At 35.4% G+C, this 24,164-nt stretch overlaps 1 long non-coding RNA gene across 2 annotated transcripts; it reads right to left on the reverse strand.

The window, feature by feature from the left end:
* Positions 1-4,081: 4,081 nt before the first annotated feature.
* Positions 4,082-23,474, reverse strand: LOC136834501 (uncharacterized). 2 transcript variants are annotated; one of them, XR_010851829.1, is made up of 5 exons: positions 23,405-23,474; positions 21,870-21,957; positions 18,438-18,539; positions 7,861-8,040; positions 4,082-4,619 (listed from the first exon to the last, which is right to left on the reverse strand). It is a non-coding gene; the product is annotated as an uncharacterized lncRNA (long non-coding RNA). The 2 variants fall into 2 exon arrangements; XR_010851830.1 differs by lacking the exon at positions 21,870-21,957.
* Between the last annotated feature and the right edge of the window lie 690 nt (positions 23,475-24,164).

The following is a 24,164-nucleotide window of genomic DNA, read 5'->3' on the forward strand; positions in this document are numbered from 1 at the left end:
GTTTTATGCTTAAAAAGTCTGTTATTTTTGCTCAGTCTGAGTTTTATTCGTAAAAAAGTCTGTTGGTTCTAGAGTTTTTGCTCAGTCTGTTATCCTCAAAGTCTTATTACGTGAGCCTGTTGGTTCTAGAGTTTTGCTCAGTCTGTTTCCTCAAAAGCCTGGGTTCAAGAAGAGAGCAGTTTTTGCTTTGAAAATCTTTTAGTTCTGAGCTGATGTTGAGAAACTCAGGGTTCAAAAGAGTTTTTGCTTAGGGAGTGAGTCTGTTCAACAGCATTTTCCTTAGGGAGTGTGTGTGTTCAACAGCAATTTGCTTAGGGAGTGAGGCTGTTCAACAGCATTTTGCTTAGGGAGTGAGTCTGTTCAACGGTATAACGTTCAGAAACCTGTTAGCTTCAGAGAATTTTGGTCCAAGTGTGTGTGTGTTTTTCAAGGTCAGAAGTTTTCTTGCTTAGATGGAGTGAATTGGGAAGTGTGTACTGTATTGGCAAAAAAAAAGTTTAGGGAGAGTTACTACCCTGAAAGCATTTAGTTTGCAGGTAGTTTTTTTGCTTAGACAATTTGTTTGTTCCGGAGTTATTTTCCAAGAAAGTGTGTTTGTTGTGGGGTGATGATGCTTAGGAAGTGATAGCTTGGCAGTCTGATGATGTTTTTCATTTGGAATTTTTTTGCCTAGAAAGTGTATTGGTTTGGGAGTTTTGCTTGCCCAGAAATGTATTACTTCAGGAGAGTTTTTTAACTATAAAATGTGAGTTTTGGAAAATTTTTTACCTTGAAGGTGTCAGTTTGATAGTTTTTTCTCTTAGTGCGTCAGATTGGTAGAGTTTACAGAGAGAATGCATTTGGAAGTTTTTCTGGGTAGGTTCAGATATAATCTGCAGCATAGAAAGTGTCTCATTTCGAAAGGTTTTCCCCGCAGAAAGGGCTGTCATTTTTTGGGAGATTTGTGCTTAGAAAGTTTTTTTTCTGGGGGGCCGGGGGGTCGGTTACCTAGTGGTACAACATTCTATCTTCAGATTTTGGTTATTAAAGATGACTGTACAGTCGAGAATTTGGAGTTCAATGACAGGAAATTGGTAATAGGACAGGAAAAAGCCAAGTTGTTTAATCTAAATATTAGATGAAATTTCAGACAAAAATGTATAACTTTTGATAATCATGTTTCAGCACCATTTGTAACAAATTAAGAGTTTGTTAGAAGGTAACTTTTAGTTTTCAAGAAGAAATACGATTAAAGACCAAGATATGAAGAATCCAAAATACTGACAAAAAAGAAAAATAAGTTTTGAGTTTTTCCAAAACATTGCCTATTGGTCTACAGCATAGCAACTTTAGCTGTCTCCTAGTGGTAATATGAAAAGGTAATGTTACAGTGATAACAACAAAAGAAAAAAAATGTGGGTTTTTTAGTCTTGACACTATGTTCTGATGAGCAGTATAAAACAGTTTTCATGGTCTCCTATATGGTGAGCAATATAAAACCTGAATGTAGTAGAAGGCCTAGTTTGACACTTCAACTAACAGTTTCCTAAGTGTCGCAGCTCTGTTTTGACGAACAATACAGATAGCTGTTTATAGTGTATGGTCTGGTGAGCAGTGTAAAACAGTTTCCATAATCTTCTGTATGTTGAGCAATATAAACCCTTACTTTATTAGTAGGTCTAGTTGGGTTGTCATTATAACTGACAGTTTCCTAAGTCTTGCGGCCCTGCTATGAGGGGCAATACATACAGCTATGTTTAGTCTTGTAACTTCAAATCACCAGCAGAAATGCTCCCATCAGGAGCTACATACTTCTCCCAAATTACCTGGCCGTCCATCTCTCTCTAATCAACTGGCAATGGGATGATACCTGTAAGGTCTTTCACACACAGCTAAACTGGCTCGGTGGTCCATGTGTACGGTGAAGGTTGACGTTAGTCCGACCTGCTGTCCTGCTGGGGGAGGAAGAACGGGGCAGGAGGATAGTAGCTTTGCACATCTCTGACCATTTACCCGACTCAATCACTTATATTGAATGGTGTCAGGCGGCTTAAAGACGAGTCATTTTGAAGGAATTTGGGTCACTTGTCTGCTTTTGGGGACTGTATGTGTCTTGGGTGTGATTAATTTGTTTTGTTGTGGCAAAGGCTGGAGGATGACTTGTAAGTTTTTAAAAATAAAGTTTAACTGAATATTTTTGGTTTGGTTTGGAAATTCCTGTAGATTTCTTGTTCAGAAAGACATCTGGCTATGTAGATAAATGTTAATATTCAATATATGCCTAGATATAAACATTAGTAACGCTGCAGACATGTAAATTTAACGAAAATTGCATTAAATCAAGCACGTAACATTTTCAGCAAAAGTTGGCTAAACCAAGAAGTAATTCAAGTAAAATTCTTCAGAATTTACGCTTAAAACACAAAGTACAACAAAAAATTTAATAAATTAGTATTCAAAAGCTGCAAGTAAATTGGTTAAAAGTGCAATTGAAAAAAAATAGATCGTTGTAATCGTAGGTCTACATGTAAATTGTCTAAAGTTCCATCCCCTTGCATTCGCCAAATAACAGTTTTTATAAGTTAATTTAACGCATTACATCATCTAGTGTCTGTGAACAAAGCAATAGTCACGGAAAGGTATATGAAGAAATGAAATGTAATTTTAAAAACTATAAAGTGATAGTTTGTCATATCAGTTTGAAAGAAATTTCGATAATGAGTTGTTTTGAAAGATAATTGATTTTGATGCCCCTCAAACCATCTAAAATGGAATGTCATTGTAGCCTATTTTGTGACGTATTTTAGCATCTTGCCGTCAATTTTTACGCCAGAATGTCAGTGCTGGTGGCAAAATTGAAGTCTTCGACTTTATAATACAATTATAAAAACGGGTAGACTGCAATTGAGTCACTGGTATTGACAAATCCATGTCAAATTTGGCGGCAAAACGCTGAAGATGCCAAAGAATAGACCGCACGAATTCCTTTAAAATATAGGCTACTCAGTTATTTTAGTCGACTCCATATTGGGAACTAAGTCAATTTTCTATATACGTAAACCTTTGAAAATAAGTATTAAATAACCATATGAGTTGATATTTACTAGTAAATCAGTCCATTACATCCCCAGATCTAGAATTCTGTTAGAGACAAAACCAGTATCACGACAGCTAACTCGTCCTGGAATATATTCATTGTAGTCAGCGTCTTTGCTTATCGTTCTTCGGTTTTCTATGGGGTTGAATACAGGATTCATTTTCTGTAAGAAGATATGGAAGAGAGACTCCTGAGGTTCCCTTAACCTCAAGGAAAACGGAAAAGCAGGATTTTGAAAGTTGTGTTTAGACCGATCAAGTTTCTCGTGCGTTATTCGTAGAGTAACTAAACTTTGCTTTTGGTCATTTTACCCCAGTGTGGTAAGAAATTCCAGCAGCAAGACTCTACGTGGCTTCGCGTCATGTTTCATAAAACTAAGTCTAGCTTACATTTCATTGGTACAAAGGCATAAGGGTGAACTAAACCAAGTCCTACCTCAGTGGTGACCTTACTCATAACCCATGGGCTCCCAGTCATAACTCCGTTTTCTCTGCTTGACTCCGTTCTTTAACAGTGTCAGAGAAAACGAGAATACATAATGTTCAAGCACAAAGGGAAGTAAGGACTTTTACACATCTCATCAATCAGGTGTCAGCTTAGAATACGACTAACTCTGAGTTAGTCTCAGAAACAGACTGAGCCTGGCTGGGTGTCTCCTGCTGAGAACACTAACTCCCTACTCGAGCCGTGCAATGCTGGCTCCAAGGAGAAGAAAAAAAATTTTCATTTAAACAAAATTGTTCATTTGTGAATAACCACATCTTGCTTTGTAATTTAATTTTTTGGAATTTAAATAAAAGAGCGTCCGGGAATTTGATGCTTTTTATTCCACCAAAAATAGTGATTTTTATGAAAGATGTCAATAGTAATTTTTCACCTTTAACATATCTGCAAAATGTCATCCCTTCTAACAGGCAGATTACAGTGTCATGCTCTGATTATAGAGATGAGTTCCACGTTGACATGATGCAGAAAATGTACTGTTCTCCACTCAACCATTCTGACAAAAAGATCCCAATTTGTTGTGCTTGAAGAGTTCATCCATCATTAACCTCTTCAGTAGTACTATATTGAAACTAATATGGTTGATGTTTAAGGAGCTGATTATAAATAAAATTTGCTAAAGAAAGTTCCACTACAATATTAATTGTCAAGAAAACTATAGATTCAGACACCAAGCTTTCTCTAGCCACTACTAGCTTTATCAAAGCTAGAAGTGGCTAGTGAAAGTTATGTCTGAATATATATATTTTTCTGGACAAATCATATCATTGTGAAACTTCCTTCAGCAATTAGATTTACAGTCAGCTCCTTAAAAACCCACCATACTAGTTTCAATATAGTAATGAAGAGGTTATTGATAGAAGTAACTCTTCAAATACAGCGAACTGGAATCTGGCTGCTGCTGCAGAAGGGTTCAGGAGGAGCCACTGGTAGGTTGAGCTTCTGGTATCCATTGGTCTTGAACTGGCCACTTACAGGTCACAGATGTAGACTTCCAGGTCACAAATGTAGACTTTCTTAAAGCACGAGACCAATCTTCCTGCAATGAGAGACACAATATAAATTCATTGTCGAAATCTGGACATGTTTTCACATGATAAAATAAAGCAATTACCAATAATCTTTGCTTTAATAACTCACAGTCTGAATAGAACTTTTTCATATTCAGTGAATAAGACCCACCTATGGTGAAGCATTTACAATGTATAAATTTTTGAGACATTTCAAACGTCTTAGATGTACAGGCTTAAAAGATGTTCATTCATACATACGAACCTATTTTGCATTATGTGAATAATTCCAAAAGAGCGGTAGTTAGCTAAACAATACAATAGAATGAAGAATAGTTTACACAAAGAATTATTTCCCCTAATATGCAGGAAACCTCAATCTCCAAACTTTATTTTCCCAATCTCGATTCAATTTAATTTGAATGTAGGATTAGGTGGTACAGTATTTAATTTTATTCCCTAAAAGGGAATAGCAATGAGTGTGTTATATTTGAAACAGGTGCAGGCCAATATTTAACCCCTTGCCTCATTGACTGTTCTACTTTCAATTACAAATATGCCGCACAGTTTAGGTAAGGTCCATGGGCTGTAAGAATTCAGCACCCTGAACACTTCTATATAAAATTTCTCTCCTGACAACATTGATGTGGAAAGCAACAGAATCTAGGTAGCATATAATAAAAGGAGTGCTATTTTTAATTTTGTAATGGAAGCCGAATTTCCTTTAAAATATATAATTTCGTAGTTGGCATATATAATTATATGGTAAACTACGATGGTTCTCGGGATCAAATGGGGTTTTCCATTGTGGTACCCTTGGCCAACAACCTCCCTCTTTTATATATAAACTGACTGCATACAGGATGACTGATATAAAGCATGATCCCTGTGGAGAAATATGATTCTCAGCTGCCTAATTTTTTTTTTTTTTTTTTTTTTTGTCATATGGAAACCCTCCCTCAAGATGAAAGAATAACTGCGTAAGCGCACAATATTCTTCACAAAGTCTCGTGCATATTAGTTTACATGCCTAGTATGAACCTTAAATTAGCAATAAGACTAAAGATAAATTGTAACTTCAAAAAATCCATCAAAATTCAATAAAATTAGTATAAAAATCGTATATCTGGACACTTATTGTTTTAACAAATTGCCAGTACCAAGAAAGGTGGTTCTTATAAACAAAATGTGACCTAAGATATCCTTTAGCATATTGATTTTCCTTGCAATGCTTTTCATGACCATAGATAAATACTATCCACAGCTAATGAGATAAAGCACATTCAGAACCAACAAAGAGCAACAACTGTGTCTATTAATTAACCGCATTGTTTGGACAACCTCAATCCTTATAGGCCTACCCCTGATACCTAAGATATAGACCATAAGAGAACAACCAATATTAGTTCACATTCAAGGGAAAAAAGCACTTATGTCTGTTAAATGACTAATGATACTCAACATCTTGGAAGTTCTGTTCCATACAGTAATTCACTTTCGGAACTTCTTGTACAATTTTGAACAAACACATTATTTACTTTAACTACAGTTTTACAGCCAATAAATGAAACCCACAAAATATTTTATCACATTCAACTGAAATCCTACCAACCTTAATAAAATTTGGCTGGGAACAAATATTATCCCAAAAATAAGTGCTAAAGATGCTTTCCATTGAAAAGGTCTTTTCCCCTGTAACCAACAACCCATCTGCCTAAGAAAAATATGACCAGATGAACATAATACTGATTGAATAAACAGCAGGTATTAGTAAAAGACTGCCAGGAAAGCTCTATCCCATCATCCTACACTTTCATCCTACACTGTCATATAGCGAAACCTTTATGTCAATAACCCTAAAGACATATTGACTAACCCCACATAAAAACTACCAAAAATGCTTGACTTAAAAAATGCCTAATATACTTTGCACCTTCTAACTATCCAAATCTGAGTTATGCCTCTTAAAGTAATAAATCTGAATTATAACTACTGACCAGGTAGCAGGATATAGGGTGAGAAATGATAAAATAAGAGATGTTACAGGAGTTCAATATATAGAAAACATACTGATGAAGGGGAGATTGATACGGCTTCAAAATGTCCTCCAGATTAACGGAGGAAAAATGGTATATGATTGTCAACTGGGCTTATGTGAGCAACAGAAGAGTTTCGACACCAAGAGCTACTTAGACGTTTTTATGGGAAAAGCTTGAAAAGCTTTGAACTTGCTTACAGAATGTCAAGATGCAAGACAAAATAAAATAGATGGAGGAAAATAAGAAGTGAATGAAAATATGGATAAATTGACAGACATATGAAAAAACAATACAAGCTTATTGACAGAATAAAAAACAGAAAGTGTTAGTAGAAGAAATTACCAATAAAGTTATACCTCAACCCACTTCAGTCATGTAGTGAAACTTGCAAGTAAATGCACCTTACAAATGAAATGACTAGATCCAAGACAGGAACTGCTTCAAAGGCCTAAACTAACCAGATGCCTAACAAACAAACTAACATTAAGAGCTACAAGCCATGAATTGCACTATATGACTGGAGTGGGCACAACTGAGAAAACTGGTCAAATCGAAACATTTTCCCACTAAAAGTGTAACGTTTTGCTAAGTAATGCATCCACATTATAAGTATTATTGATAAGATATCAGGAGAGTGACAAATAACAACAAAAGTGGAATTACAAAAGTTCCATGCGTAGATAAGTTAATGATGAGGGGAAGCTGGCAATGGCTTGGACATGTTCGACAAACAACCCGAGGAGAATAATATGAAGCAGTGTCAGCTGGGCTCCTCTGGGCACTAGAAGCTTGGGAGCCCAGCCCTGTTTGAATTACTATTAGGCAGGAGGCTGGAGACAAGTGGAGATTTGTAGATGTGAAAGCACAAGAAAGGTACAAAGCAGTGGAATTTCAAGGATCCTTTCTACTGCACATTGTTGGAGGCAATGATGACGATGACACTTGACCAAAATAAGCAATCATTTGTATGGAACAGGCCTGAAAGACAACTAGCGCGCAAAGCATGCTTCCACAGAACAGATGTGATTCAAGAGAAAACAGACCAGAAAATGACCAGTGAATATCAATTATGGGTATATCAACAAATAAATTTACATATGCAGACAAAAACTATGCAAGTGAATGGTGGAGTAAAAGCCTCTTAAAACTCAGGCACATCAGTATCAATAGCACAGCTAAGAAGATAATTCCATGGTAGTATGACAACAGGAAACCTTTGCATAATACTAACCTTCTACGTGAAGAAAACAATGGCCTCGTTCTTTACAGTAAGGGGAAGTCTTTAACAGCTAATATTCAATTCCTCTTGATATCATGACACCATCTTCTCAGCCTGTCCTATTTGATCTTCAGTCAACAGGACACCTTCTCCACAATCTGATCTCTGACATACCTTCACCATCAGCATTGCCTACAGAATAAAGGACAGATCAAAATTCATACAGGGCACCTTTGAGTAACTAACGGGTATTTTTATAAAATATTTTTCTGAAATGGAATTTTACATAATTTGCAAAAACATATGAAATACACAAAAACTACCCTCGTTATTCCTGGCAAATCTCCTCTAAGATATTAAACATTAACAGGCACCGAAAGGTATAACAATGTGATTCCACACCAGTACTTCCTCAGGGGAGTCAGCTCTTAGTCATCCCATCCAGAACTTCACTCGTAACCCATTTGGCAGGTATAAACCCCAAACAACATGGCAGGAGCCAAAAGTGTTGAGATGGAATGGTCAGGCTGACATTTCTTTGAAGTAGCATACCTATAAATACACCGGTTCCAGCTACAACAACGATTATATTGAACAATAAAAACTAACTTCTCATCAAACATTTCACTGGAAATTTATCTGAAACCCAACCAACAAATCGACTGTCTGAGGTCACAAATCATGCGTCAAACTACAATGCAATAATGCAAACAGTAGAACTGCCTGCACTTCTACCAAAAAAGTCACCATTAACTATTTATCCTATTCTGAAGTCACAGATCAGCTACAACCAAGTCATGTTAACCAAAGACATTCATCGCCTTAAAGCATTAATTATCCAAAATGTCACTAGCTGGCCCCTGACGATATAACCTGAGGACAAAATATGACCTGTCCCTCCTCCGACTTCTAGCTCTTACGAGCAGAACCTTGATGACCTAGGCCATTTACATGCAAACTCATTTTCATCTGCATTTACAGAAGTTCCAAGTACATGACAGACTAGAATTTGACTGTCAGCTGGGCTCATGTGGGCAACAAAAGTTTGAAGACCCAGAGCTACTTTTCCATCTCTGTGGAACAGGATAAAGGAGAGGAAAAAAATCATACAGAGCACCCATGAGTAACAAATGGATCATATAAAATTTTGCGTTTTTTTCTATTTTGTTGAAACAGGATTTTACAGAAGGTATAATTAGAAAAATAACAGCGCAACTTGCTAGTGGCCATTAAACATTTACAGGTACCAAAAACAATAACAACAACAAACCCCTTGTATAATTCTACCCCTAGTCTTTCATCCACAATATTTACCCAGCAAAGTAAGTCATTTGTCATCCCATCCAGAACTTCATTTCTGCCCCATCTAGCAGGTACAAACCCTAAACAATGTGATTGACTGATTATGAAATTCAGGTCTTGAAGACCAAGAGCCGGAACCCATCAGGATTATTTAGCGCAGCAATGAAGATGAAATATATAAATTAATGACGTGATTGATAATGAAAGGGTGAATGATAACATACTGTACTATTAAAATTCAGTGTTAAAATATGAACGTAAAAAATGAAGAATGATATTAAATAAAACCCATAAAGAATAAATATATATAAAACTTTAAAATATATACTTGATATATAAAATAAATATGACAAATCTTTAATAAATATACGAAATTACATCTCATTATAAAGATCAGATTCTCTCAGATAAACCATGAGGTTATCTACCTCAACATCATCATTTAAAATTTCTAAAACAGTCTTCCCCGCTAATAAGTACTTTGCCCAAAGGTAAATCTAGGACAATGAACCAGCATGTGTTCAACGGAAAGCTGACCACCACAGTGAGCACAAACTAGGGCACTGACTCCCTCTAAAATGTAACTATGGGTGAAGCGGGTATGGTCAGTCCTAAGCCATGTTGGGATGATCTCGAATCTTTTGTTATGATTAAAACCCGAACTTCAAAAATCAATACTTTGTCTAATATCTCCGTACTTCCTATTAGTGGATAAAATGGAGGAAGTTCACCTCTGCTGCCATTTCTTACGAATGTATCTTCTAATAACTGGACTCATATCCAAATGTGGCACCTTACTAGTTAAGAAATCACATCTTGCAGCATTCTTTGCGTTACTATCAGCCATTTCGTTCCCTTCTATACCAGTGTCCCCAGGAATCCCACAAAACTTAACTGATTTGTGGCGAACAGAAAGATAAAAAAGCCATTCCTGATCCTTTTGAATTAAAGGATGGGTAGGATTAAACTTCTTTAGGGCTTCCAAAACACTCCTTGAGTTGAAAGTGCAGCTCTTCCAAACTGTAAAGCAAGCAGCTGAACAAAACAAAACAAATGACTGCTGCTGCTTGCCACCTTCAATGATGTTTTGAATTCAGTACCTGGCAGGTCCCTATTTACTGAAACAAGTAACTACATTGAGATGGAGTGGTCAGGTTGACAAAACTCCCTAGAGCAGCAAACATAAACAAGTAGCACTTCAACTTCAATAGATACTTTGGGGGCCTGGCTTTTTTGGTAAGTAATTAAGTGTGTTAAGCAACAAAGACCATATGTTATAGCCTGCACTTTAATATTTTCAAGGTACAGTATCTTACAGCTAACAATAATTCTACATAGCTCATATCCTAAAATAACCTGTACTATATTTTTACACTTAGCATTCAACTGGAGAGATTTATTAAACGATGAATCACATCTAAAAATAATAAAAAAATACATCTAAATAGATACAGAACTCCATTAAGCTAAGGTGCTCCATATACAACACTGATAATGACAAACTAAAAAAAATATCTGTTACCCTTCTCATCGTACCCTTCACTGGAAAATTATCTGAACTCCCACTGGCAGACAAACACTTTGAGGTCACAAATCATGCATCAGACTACACCAATCCGTACAGCAGAAAAGTCTGTACTCATGGCTACAAAATTACCCTTAACTCTTTATCCAAATCAGAAATCACAGATCGCCAACACCACACAGTCACCTCACCAAAGACCAGCCATCACCTTGAAGCAATAACTATCCAAAGCTCACAAGATGGTCCTTGATGATACAGCCCGAGGACAATGTCAGAACATACCTTCCTCCAGTTCCCACCTCTTGGAATGTAAAACCTTAATGGTCTTGGTCATCTTTAAAACAAACTAACTTTTACCTGCAGTGCTTCAGCGATTCAAAAATACTTTTAAAATCATAATATTGATAAAGATCTTCTGCCTTATATAATGGCTCCCACAGACTTCAACAGAGCAAAAGGATAGTGATACACTCATATTTTTCTATTATTGGTACCATTTGTGAAGTATTTCATTACACTCTTTAAATTCTGACACCATAGTTCTTGCTGACAATATGCAAAACTCAAACCTAGCTCTCATTTTAGCACCTTAAATCAAGCAAAGACACTCAAATCCCACAACCACAGTTGCCACAACTGGAAAAACCCCATCTGCTCCAAATCAGGTCATGGTTACTTTACACAAGACAACTTGAAAATACTTTACTCCCTTTTTCCACTGTTAACTTCCATCAAAATAAAACTAAGAGTTTTACCAATGCAACTTTCATGATCAACTTTTAAATCAACTGCATACGCACAAACCTTGAAATAATAACATTATAAAGTTAACAGAAACAGTAGTCACAGAAGACCTTATTGAACAAGACACCAAGGTAATTTTATAACTATTTTTATAATTAGCCAAATGCAAAATTATCTCGATTTTTACATGAATACAATAACTTTAGAACACCTAACCACATCTGCCAGTAGTGTGGTTCATGTACAAGTCATACAGCCTTAGTGTACACCCTAGCAGTAATATTAGATACTAGATCTAATCTCATGGTCAGTATAACAGTGCCACTGCTCAATACAAATAAAATCTGTTGCTAAATCAGAAGGCTAACACTGAAAATACCCAAACCACAAAATTCTTAAGTTTACAGTACCTAATATTTACCTGGTAAATAGTACGGTTGCGAATCTATAAACAGACTCAATTCCACAGCTTAATTTATAATTAATATAATGAAACATGCTAAGTGCAATGTTTAAAGCAGAACAATAAGGCATCATAGCTTAAATAAGTTTGTAACTAATTATATTTACAACAGTTTGAGACTGAAGCAAAAGATATTTGTAAACAAGAAATACTGAGGCTTGAATGGCAGCAACCAAGTATCTAGTTTTATCTAAATCTGTTACTAATTTTGGGTAGGGTACAATAGTTCCTGGTAAAACTGAAGATACTACTGCAGCTTGGTTTGTGCCAGTATTGGGCTACTCAGTTTCTCTCTGAACTTGCTTCAGACATGACATATCACATAAGAGAATTATTGGGGTGCATTATTCCTCAGGTTAGCCTACCAAGTTTTGTCTAAACAGTCATTTATCTGGTAAAGGCAAGAGACCTACATAGGTCTGGGGTCGCTCATCTAACCTAGGCTACAAGTACTTGACAATTTTGGGGTGACTTCTTTAGTCCACAAGAACTTCAATTTTTCGGGTTAAACTGAAGACTATTTACAGCGGCCTGGTTCCCCCTGGTCGACTACCAGAATATTGAATGCCTTTTGTTTGTCTTTTGTTCATGTTTATGATTTTACCCATCTTCATTTTTACCTTTTTCTTAACTGCAATTAAATATTTACAACATTTATGTCCTCCTTGCATGTATTTACTGATATGAGACCTAGCCTATTCACTAAAAGGTTAGGCAGTCAACAATTTAACCAAGCAGGCTTTTAGGCCTACTACTAAACCTATTCACAAAAACTATCAAAACCTCACAAAATGTCTTTTTAAAGATCCTAGAAAATGAAACTGGCAGATACTTCAAAGTTTCAGTAATGGTAAACAAAACAGCTTTGGCTGATTAACAGCAGGATTCCTCTTTTTTGGCTTGATATTAACCTACATTACGCCTTTCTTTAACCAAATAGGCTTTGCCCAGTTGGACCTACGACAAATGACTAATAATATATCTTCAATTAAAACGGTAATAATTGCGATTAAAACTTTGATATTTTTGATAATTTACCGGCAAATCGTTCCAATGGAGTCTGAGGCAACCGTCACCTTTACCCTTCAGCAATGACATTTGGGAGCGTTGCCAGTTCGTACTTTTACTTTCACTAAAAGCGTATATGTTTGAGTGTATGAGCGCAAGCGAAAGAGCGTGAAACGACGAAAACACAAATTAATTGTATAATTCAATGTATTCTTAGGAAATTCCATACAAATAATTTAAAATGCAATTGAAAGCAGGTTATGTTGACTTTTAAAGCACGTGTTGGCAACTCGCCTGGGAACTTGCACAATGGTTCTGTCAGTCAAACTGAGCTTATATTTTCGACTTCAAATAGTCGCTATTTATATATCTCTGCCTTAGGAAACACATGTCTGCGCTTATAATAATAATAATAATAATAATAATAATAATAATAATAATAATAATAATAATAATAATAATAATAATCTTTTTTAAAACAGATATTACCCTTGTCTTTTTTATATTTCTGTAAACCCTTTGGTTTTACACTGCCACTAATGAAGAACTCTTGTTGTCAGTTGTCTTTTTTTTTAATAAGTAATAAGCAAGCCAGTTCCTTAAAAATCAAAGCTGCTATCAGTTTACCGTTGTTTCTCACGGTGCACTGTAAAGGGCCCCAACGATCATATGCGCAAACAAGGTGGTTGTATATAACCGTCGTTTGTGGCTGACTGATGGAATGCGCCCCGATTGCGCATGCTTACTCGTCAGTCTACGTTTTACTCACTGCCACTAATTTTGCTCAGTCATTTCAAGTCGTCATGGCAGGTAGATCCGAGCATCATCCTCAGATTTTTAGCTCTTGCCGGCACTTTGGAAAATCAGTTGTCTTTTTTTACGCTAAATTGGTAAAAAGATGAAAGAAATAGAGCCAAAAGCATAAGCTTGGTAGTGAGAAAATTAATACCAGTTTACCTATATCTGCCATCGCTAATTTCGACGAACTTGGATTTCTCACGACCAGGAATGCCAGGAATATTGTCAACCATTTCTAATAGCTCGCTGTCACCCGTAAATTACCATTATTATTTGTTTGTAAGATAGTGCACTGTACAATGCAGTTTTATTTCAGTTGTGTCACCTCAATCGGCCACCATTAGGCTGTTTTGCCTAATTGCATTGGCACTTGATTTTAAAAGATATACCAGTCATAATAAAATCAATCATTGTTGCTCAAATAAAATCAATTTTATTGTGGTCAAATCACAAGAAAACAGTGTTATCAACGTTTGGCTTATTTGAAAATAGATTTAAACTTATCTCTTACGGTTTTGGCACATATTGGTGCATCATTTCACTGTACATTCTAATGGAATCCCTAATGGTATTTTCTTTCTTGATAATCTGAAGGAGATCTAGAAATGTTAAATGATCCATGCAAAATTTTCATAGTCTGCAGGTGCTGATATGCAAAATTTGAAATAACCGTTTTTAAACCAATCTTTTATCCAATCCTCCTCCTATGTTTTTTCTTTGTGTTTCACTTAAAGCAAGACATTTTAATGTTCTTATGTAAAAGATGATCAAATCTTTAGGGTCAAATATATTCATACATATTTCCCCCTTAAGACTAAACCAGGTACACTTTTTACCAGGCCCATCATTGTCTCGGTAAAACCATTGCTCTGCAGGTGGCGCTGGCCATTTGCAGTAGATGCACTTCTGCACTGTATTGTGGCCCTTGATGATAATCTAAGCACTGCAAAATTAACTTGACAAAATTTGTAAAAATAAACGTGACATCAGACATTTTACTGTAATGATCAACAAATATATATACATATTTCCCAAGACTAAAGGTACTTCACGCCCATTATTACACTAAGCCATCATTTCTGTCCATTATACACTAAGCCATCATTTAGATAAAAGTCTCTTCCTAGACTAATTAGAATAGGTTATCAACTTGAGACAGAGTAGGCCAATCATTCACTACTTGTTTGCCTAAGACAATTCAGCATCTCGATGAGTAGCCAGTCTTAATTTTTTTTTTTTTTTGGCATCAGAGACTTGAACCATAGGAATGATATGTCCAATGCTATACTTGGCCCACCTGATAAATAATTAGCATAGGTCTTAGTCTGGTCAGAATCAGCTGGTTCAAAATATTTTTTTCCAAAAGGCTTGCAGTCACACACACTGTTAATGATTTACCAAATACTGTGCATATTACAAAACTTCTCAAACTCACGTACAACCCTAACAATGCAATTGCCATTTTAGGATAATGACTCAATAGGGGTCAGGCCTTAGAAGCAATAGCTATTGGGTTAAGATGAATCAGTGCAGCATAAAACCAGTCACGGTTGAACGAAGTTATCCTTGAGGCATGCCAAATAGGTAATGCTGAATTAAGAAAACAAAATTACCTATGTATTCCGAACTGATACGAGACTCAAGTAAAAATACAGAACTATATATCCTGAAACATACTGAATTCTTGATAGCTGATAAAGTGATACTTAATCTGCATTGAAAAAACGTATGCACCTTGAAAATAATATTGAGCTACTTGAAAGACCGCCAATTTCAGACTTGTAAGAAACTGGACATTTTTTTTTCTTGAAATGAACCTTACCCCCCAAAAATTGTATATCTAGATGTATACTAAGCTACCACAAAGCTATTGTTAAGCAAATTGTTAATATAAATCGGGAAAAACTGAGCTGCTCTTTAGCTGATAAGACACATTTAAATGGAAATGAACCATCTATAATAAACTCTACTTAACTGACTGGTAGCTGATATTGAAGCTAAACTCTACTTAACTGACTGGTAGCTAATATTGAAGCTATAAGAAATCTTAACAACAACTGTGCCCCCCGAGACAAGCTGAGCCATACGTTAGCTGACATTAAACCAATAAGTCGCCTAGTAATGCTTAATGGGTATTATTATACCGATGTGTTTTAATATAAAAAAAAAGTACAGATTGCTAAAAATTAAACTGAGAAGAAATGAATGCGAAAAACATATACCTTGAAATATTAAGCCTGTAGTAGACGTAAGTCATAAAGTATATATCTGGCATCACTCTGAACTGCCGCATATGGTCAAGACTCCTTCTGGTCTACTTGAAAATTACAAGGAGCAAAGATGAACTTGACTCGGTTTTGTGCTAATAGACACTATCATAAATTGAAATCTTAATACTCAAAGGAAGTAAGATTATAATCCCTCTCTACCCAAGTATGGCTTTTCTAAACATCTATGATGATGGGGCAATTTTTTCTACTTCGTCTCTATCATCAGCAACATAAGCACCACATCCTTGCACAATGTACAAATTGGTAACTAGAAAATTTGTAGTCGTCTCCTAAGATAACGTCCTTCTTGTACAGAGCTCAAGAAAGTCTTCAGTTCTGTGTTTCTCAAAGAAACCCAATTCGTTTCAGCCAAATAAGAACGTTCCAAATCATGCTCAACCCTCTTCACATGTCTAGGGGTCTTATACCAGTGCAGGCTACAATTACATGAAAGCCTCCCAATAAAAAAAAAAATAATAAATGGTAAGTTTCAGTCTGAGCAACACAAGATGGTGTCAAACCTCTTCAACAGTTTCAAGAAACTTTCATTTGCAAGTTTATTCTATAATCTCTAACAGAACGGCCCTTTAAAACGAAAGGTTTGATATTCATCATCCTAAAATATCTTGTTGTACCAAAACAAATTTTTAGTCGCCAGCCTTGCAAACACTACGCCGAATGACCTGAATCAAACGAATACCTTAAATTCATGAGACTGAATACGTAAAGATTAATCTTAACAATCAAGCCACACCTAAAAAGTTAAAAAAGAAAAGAAATTTGACGTTCAAGCTTATTGTCCCGTTTTAAGGAAATGCTGCCTTGGTCGATGTTTAGAAATCTGCCTTCTCTGTTCATCAATATTTTTATTATTTCTATTATAAACTTGCTGTCATCCATCCATTCACACTGAACCGTGGGCACTCCTGCATGTCAGTTTTGCACATGGGTACTATTCTGTATCAAAGATAGTTCAAAATATTTACTATCCTGTATCAAAGATAGTTCAAAATCTTTAAAAAAACCAAGTCACTTTATTCAAGTGCCAAAACCAAGAGTCAAGAGCCAAAATCAAATATAAAGACCTAATTTAGAATACTCTATCTAAGGCTACTAAACTTGCTTCTAAACATCAAGCTCATGAAATTGATTAACTCGCATCCATGCTGTGAAAGATATTTAAGATTTATATTTCTTGAGATGTACAGTGATTATTACATCAAAACTAAGGACTATAGCATTTTTACTGTGCACCTGGTAATTTAAGACAGATTCAAGTGTCTGTAATGAAATTTTCCAGAATTCCTAAAGATTGCCATACGGAAATACTGAAATCTTTCTCTTAATACTATGCATGAGATTCTTCTCTCAGATTTAGGAAGGAATCATGTCTAATTGTCCGTTCTAAATCTGCTGTTGAAATGAATCAAGATCACCAGGTATAGCAGTCACAACTAAAGATGATTATATCATGAAAATTAAAGGGAATATGAAGTAGAAAATACGAGTAATTGCATAAATCTCAGTAATGCAATTTGGATTTAAGTAGGTCCTCTCTGATGTTCAAAGCCCGCAATAAGGACTTACAATTACATAATCTAATGTCTGGGATTTCCTATTGCTTGAACTGGAACAGCTGTCTTATGTCCTAGCAACGGCAGTTTAAAGCCTTACACCTTGAAATGCCCTTTAGAATTATTACCATTATTAGTTTTCTGCACAAGAAAACTATTGTGCCGGCTTTGTCTGTCTGCCCGCCGTCAGATCTTAAAAACTACAGAGGCTAGAGGGCTGCAAGTTGGTATGCTAATCATCCACCCTCCAATCATCAAACATATCAAATTGCAGCCCTCTAGCCTCAGTAGATTTTTTATTTTATTTAAGGTGAAAGTTAGCCATGATGGTGTGTATGGCAACGCTATAGGGCAGGCCACCACCTGGCCGCGGTTAAAGATTCATGGGCCGCGCCTCATACAGCATTATATCGGGACCACCGAAAGATAGATCTATTTTCGGTGGACTTGATTATACGCTGTACAGAAAACTCGATTGCGCCGAAGAAACTTTGGCGCATTTTTTACTTGTTTTTTTCTAATAATGCCTTTTTTTTTATTTACACAACAAAGCTTTTAACTAGTAAGGAGACTCATCTTCATTTTCAAGCACGCAACCTTCCCGTCAAAAGTATGTACTTTCAAGAGGTTTCATTTCCTATTCAGGTCTCTGGCTGAAATAGTGTGTAGTCCTTCAATACTGATTACTGTATATGTAATCAAAAGTATTCCTAATATTTTTCCCAATACTGACTCCATAAAGTATGACTGTTTGCACAAAACAGTTTATGATTCTTAATCAGTATTGAAAGAGACAAAGACATTACACACTGCTCCTGATACAACTTTATAAAGTACTTCAATGGTAGTTTTAAAAGGTCAAACATTCAGGTCGGTACAGAGTTAGAATTAAATTAAGGCCTTACCTTTACAGCTGTGGATTAAGAGGATAAAATGGTCTTGGCCCACTTCAAGTATAGGACACCTTCAAGTACTCGTACTGGCTGTCGTTCCCCTGGCTAGTCATCCTACAAGGAAAACAATTAATCAGATCCTTTTAATGTCCACGTCAGCTCAAAAGATACAGAAATCCTTGAGCTTTCCAATTTGCATCTACAACTGCTGAGCAAAGTTTTCAAAATACATCTTCAGTATCTTTGAGCTTTCCAATTTGCTTCTACAACTGTTGAGCAAAGTTTTCAAAATATATCAAGTCGAGCTGAGAGAAAAGTTAATATACTTTCAAATGACACCATCACTCTCCTTTAAATCATAAATTTCGCTTTTTTTTTTTTTTTTTTTTTTTTTTAAGAGAAGTCACATATTCTAGAAGTGTACAGCTCAACTAAAGTCTGCCATTGATATTGTACAAAATAGCTTGAAAATGACCTATGTAAGTCATATCCTGTAAGAGGATATGACTTGCTGAAAACGTTTTATCTTTACTACATAGTCCTCATTGTCTCCTATTATATTCCTATTCTTAGAATGAAGAAGATTTGAAGGGTTATACCCTACCGAATAATTTCCCAAAAACCTTAAAAAGAATTTCATACTATTAAATCATTCATAAATCTCCGGCAAACTAAATTACCTCCAGAGACTAGATGATGTTTATATATTGTGCACATTACACAAGTATTTTTCAAATTTAACAGATCGACATCATGAATAAACCAGACGCATAAGATGAATGTCTATATGAAACAAACATATTCACCCCGACAAACCTTACATTCAAGATCAAACTACATTCAGCGCATGAATGGAATTTAAAAGATTGTTGAGCTGGGGAAATGTTATAGGCGACTGTCTTACAGAATCAATTTGGCCGTATTCTTTCAGACTACATTATACGTTCGAAAAATAACCAAGAATTCAGTTCCTGACCTTAGTCACGTTCGTGTATTTGACTATGATATGCATGGTAAAAACTTCAGTAGACTTAATTACTATAAAACTTTAACCTATAACTACTTCCAGGTTCGTATTTGTATTTAAGAATGGTACATAAAATCTTTATACTGTCAGTGTTTATAGCAAAAATTATGTATGCATTTCTATTCGATAATTATGTAAGGATTTTTGCATTCGTATCGACCCTTAATTTTCAGTGGATTAACGAGCTTCTTACGGGGTTATTAAACAAGATAAAAAAAAAAAAAATTGCCGATTCAAATAGCAGACTCCTATCTTATAGTGAATGTTGAATAGTAGTTGACCTCGACTTAATCATTTTCGCTATGAAGTCTCTATCATCCAAACTGAAGTCTTTTCAATACATTCATGAAGTCTATTTCATACAACTCAAGTAGTTTCAGTTAAGCAATTCTAATACTAAAATTTTATTTCTTTTAAAGTTTATGACTTTAAATCAAAATTATTGCACTTCCGTTATGCTGATGAAAATTAACCTGAGCTTATGTACAATTTTATTGCATTACGGATGGGATGAAGCTTAAGTAATTAAATGTATTGTACATTCCACAACTTTAACTAGGTAGAAGTAATTGTTTTTTACTCAGCTTGTTGATTTAGTGATTCTAATACACTAACGAAATCTTAACTCATATAGCTGATAACCAGATTCTCAACTTGCAAGGCCATAATCAACTGATTCAGAGTTTCTTGTCAATGTACCAGTTTACCTTTGATTATCTCAAAATAATACAATTGCCTTAATAGACCGCGTAATAGCTTCACTTTGTTGAGGGACATTTCTTAATTTTCTGTTAAAGGGATTGAGATTACAGGTTTTAAAATTCTATAATTGGAGCGTTAACGGTTTTTCGTCCGTTATACTGAGGCAGTAACTTAAGACGCGACCAAACAATCGTAAGACCGTGAATTGTATAGAATTATCTTTATGGGTGCATCATAACGACGAAGCAAAACGACCGTAGGCCTAGAAGCGATGCCTTGCCTGCTAACAAACAAAATTAATCTTCATTAATTACTTATTGGAAAAACAAGTTCTATACAAATAATCACAAATGACCAAGCCTTCATTTACAAAAAACTGGTATTATACAATTACAAAGACCTTGTATTACACAATTCCCTAGATCGTTTTGCTTCAGGGCAATGAAAATCACTGGTACTGTAGCAAAGAACTATTTTGCTGTTAACAGTCACCTTACCACTGGTTCTAAATTTAACTTTCTTCGTAACAAAACATCAGACGTATTTAAATTCCCTTCAGTCATGTCCACTGAGAACAAAAATAACTTTTTAATTACGATCTTGAATTTACGCAGTAGATCAGAATCTGAATATATCGAACATCGACAAATTCTAATAAAATGGCAGGGAATGTCATTTTCTCGATAATATACTTTTTGAAATACAATTTTATTATGCACAGCCTGTTAGGAATAAGCAACGTTTATTTCAGTACTATTCAACGAAATTAATTAAAATGCAATGCACTATTTCATATTAAAATACAATACTTACGTTACTTGCCAGATATTAACCAATAATTGATATTCCCATAAGGAATTTCCTTAGCCGGGCGACTGGTACAGAGAGGAAAACTAACAGTATTAACAATGACATTTTTCTTAATTTTTTATCTAAATCTAGAATAAGACTGGCCGGGTAAGGTACGAACACAGGGCCATACAGGAGATTGTAATGCCTGAGAATACCTTAGGCATTTATCAAAAAAGTCGGCAGTTCCTTTGGCTATTAGTGGCACTTTCTGTCTACATGAGCTACATGATTCATAGCACTATGCTTAAGGTAATGTACTCAATCCAGTTCTATTTGAATGTATTTCACTTTAAGTTGTAAAAACTAACGCCACTCTGTCCATAACAGAAATGAAGTTACTTACACGAGAGATCAGTAACTTTTCTCTCTCTAATCATTGCAAAAACTTAATAGGGACGTTCCACGCTTATAGTGGCATTCCTAACTACGCGGCAAACCATTAGAGCATTAGTGATTACCTGTCTTATTATACACATCATTTCCTTTGATTTTATATCGATACATGGATCTTCAACACTCCGCTAAAAGTACATAGTAACCAGGCCAAGACGGTATCACAAGTCTTTCTGAGAACGTAAAGGTAAACAATTAAATATTCTATATCATCGAAAATCAGATTGTTGAACCCACCAGCTACGTACAATAAATCTAGTTTGCAAAAACAATGGTGTTCCTAATATTGTGCCCAAAACTGACTGCGTCAAGTATGAAAATATATGCAAAACAGCTTACGATTTTAATTAGTGTTGACATTACACTCTGCTTAAGGTAACTTTATAATTTATACATAAAATCAAAGGCAGGTTTTAAAAGACCTGACATTATTACCACTTAAATAAGTTCTAGTTATAATAAGGTCTTACTTTTCCAGCTGTGGATCCATGGGACAAAAGGTCTTGGCCACCTGAAGTATAGGAGCCTTCAGGTACTCTTGCTGTTTCGTTCTCCTGGCTGGGCATCCCCAAAAAGTAAATAAAAATAAAATAATAATAATCAAGTCCCGATAACGTCACGTCACCTCAAGCCATTATCCTCTAAAAAGCACAGGAATCCTTGTGCTTTCCAATTTATTTATAAAACTGTTGAGCAAAGTCTTCCCAATACATCAAGCTGAGTTGAGAGATAAGTTAATATACTTTCAAATGACACCACCGCTCTCCTTGAATCACCTTTATCCTTTTTTGAGAAGAAATCACATATTTTAAGTGAAAACAGCCCAATCAGAGTAGAGTGCCTGTATGAAAATGCACAGCATATCTGGGAGATGACTTACGTACCTAAAGACGCCCTTCAAAAATAGGTTATGACTTTCCGACAAATACTTCGTTTACTACATATTTCTGACTCGGTGCTACTTTGACTTGTTATCTACGCGTCACCTACTCCGAGGTGCTAGTACTGAACATGGCGGAAGCTCCTTGGGACGCCGTGTTTAGTACTAGCCCCTCGGTGATCAAAGTATTATTTACACCCATTTCTATACTGTGTGGTCGACAAATTATGTTAATAAACGATGTCTTTTTGCGGCCGTCTAATTTACATTTACCATACAGTGTTTAGTACTAGCACCTCGGAATAGGTGACTCATACATGGCAAGCCAAAGTAGCATCCCTGATTCTCTCTTTTTGTGTTCAAAATGGTTTAATTGAAAAATATTTAATCATTACACCCTATCCGAACGGTCTCTAAAAAAACAATAACAATTTTCATACTATTAATAACCAGGACTTTCCTATGATAAACCAGGTTGTCATTGTTAAGAATGTCAGAAAGGACACCCTAACGAGAAACAACACTTAATTACCTGCAGAGAACAGTTGGCGGTTTCTATTTTGTGCACATGATGTAAGAGCACTTTTCCAACTTCACCTTCAAATAGGGTTTGTGAACTAATCAAATGCATAGGATGAATGGTTACGTAAAATTTAATGTACTAAGCACGATAAACGTCACATTCGAGATCGAACTAGAATCAGAGCATGAATGGGATTTAAAAGAAAATTGTTCTGTGCAAATGTTAAAGTAGAAACCAGTGTTCAAGTCGATTGTCTTACCGAATTAATAAGCATCTTTGTTAACTATAAATATAAAAGAAACCTAAGAATGCAGTTCGTCACCCCAGTTACGTTTGCATATTTTGCCATGACACAGCCACCAACAAGTCAAGTAGACTTAAGTGCTGTAAAAACTTTATCCTATGCCTACATCAAGGTTCATACTTGCATACATGAACGATACATAAAACCTTCATAATTAAAGTGTGTACAGCAAAAATGATGGAAGGATTTCTACTTAGTAACGCAGATACTTTTGCATTCGTATCGACCCTTGAGTTTTCTGAGTTAATGAGATTTTTATGAGGGTATGAAACCAGATAAAAAAAAAAAAAAATCTTACCGATTGTAATAGCAGACGCCTGTCCTATCGTGAAGGTTGAATAGCAGTTCACTTCGAATTAAGATTTTCGAAAACACTTCCGTTCAAACTGAAGTCGTTTCGATACATCCATGAAGTCGATTGATACAACTCAAGTGGTTTCAGTTTTGGCAAGTCAAACACTAAAAGTTGATTTCTTCAAAAGCTTAGGACTTTAAAATAAAAATGCCTACATTTGCGTTATGTTGATGGAAATTAACCTAAGCTTATGTGCAGTTTTATTTTAATACGGACGGAATGAAGTTTAGGTGATTCAAATATCTATTCAAATATCTTGTATTTTCTACAATTTTAACTTAAAATGAAACATATAGTTTCTACTCAACTTATTAATTTCGTGATTTTAACAAACTGACAAAATTTTAACCTAAAGAACTGATAACCAAATAGTAAATTTGCAAAGACAAAGACTTATTTATTTTGCGATTATATTTGCAACAAAAAACATTACATATGGTCATACTTAATCAAACGGTTTCTATAAAACTGTTGTCTAATTCAGACAATTTATCTTTGATTATCTCAAAATACTACAGTTGCCATAATAGACCACGTAACAAGTTCACTTTGTTGAGGGAGGGACATTTCTCAGTTTTCTGCTAATGGAACTGAATTCAAAGGTTTATAGTAAGATAGTAATTTAAGACTCGACCGACCTAATGAAAGACAGTGAGTTGTATCGAATTGTCTTTATGGATTTATTAAAACGACTTAGAGCGGA

This window comes from Macrobrachium rosenbergii, chromosome 54 (assembly GCF_040412425.1).
Source record: "Macrobrachium rosenbergii isolate ZJJX-2024 chromosome 54, ASM4041242v1, whole genome shotgun sequence".
In the NCBI taxonomy this organism is placed as follows: Eukaryota; Metazoa; Arthropoda; class Malacostraca; order Decapoda; family Palaemonidae; genus Macrobrachium; species Macrobrachium rosenbergii.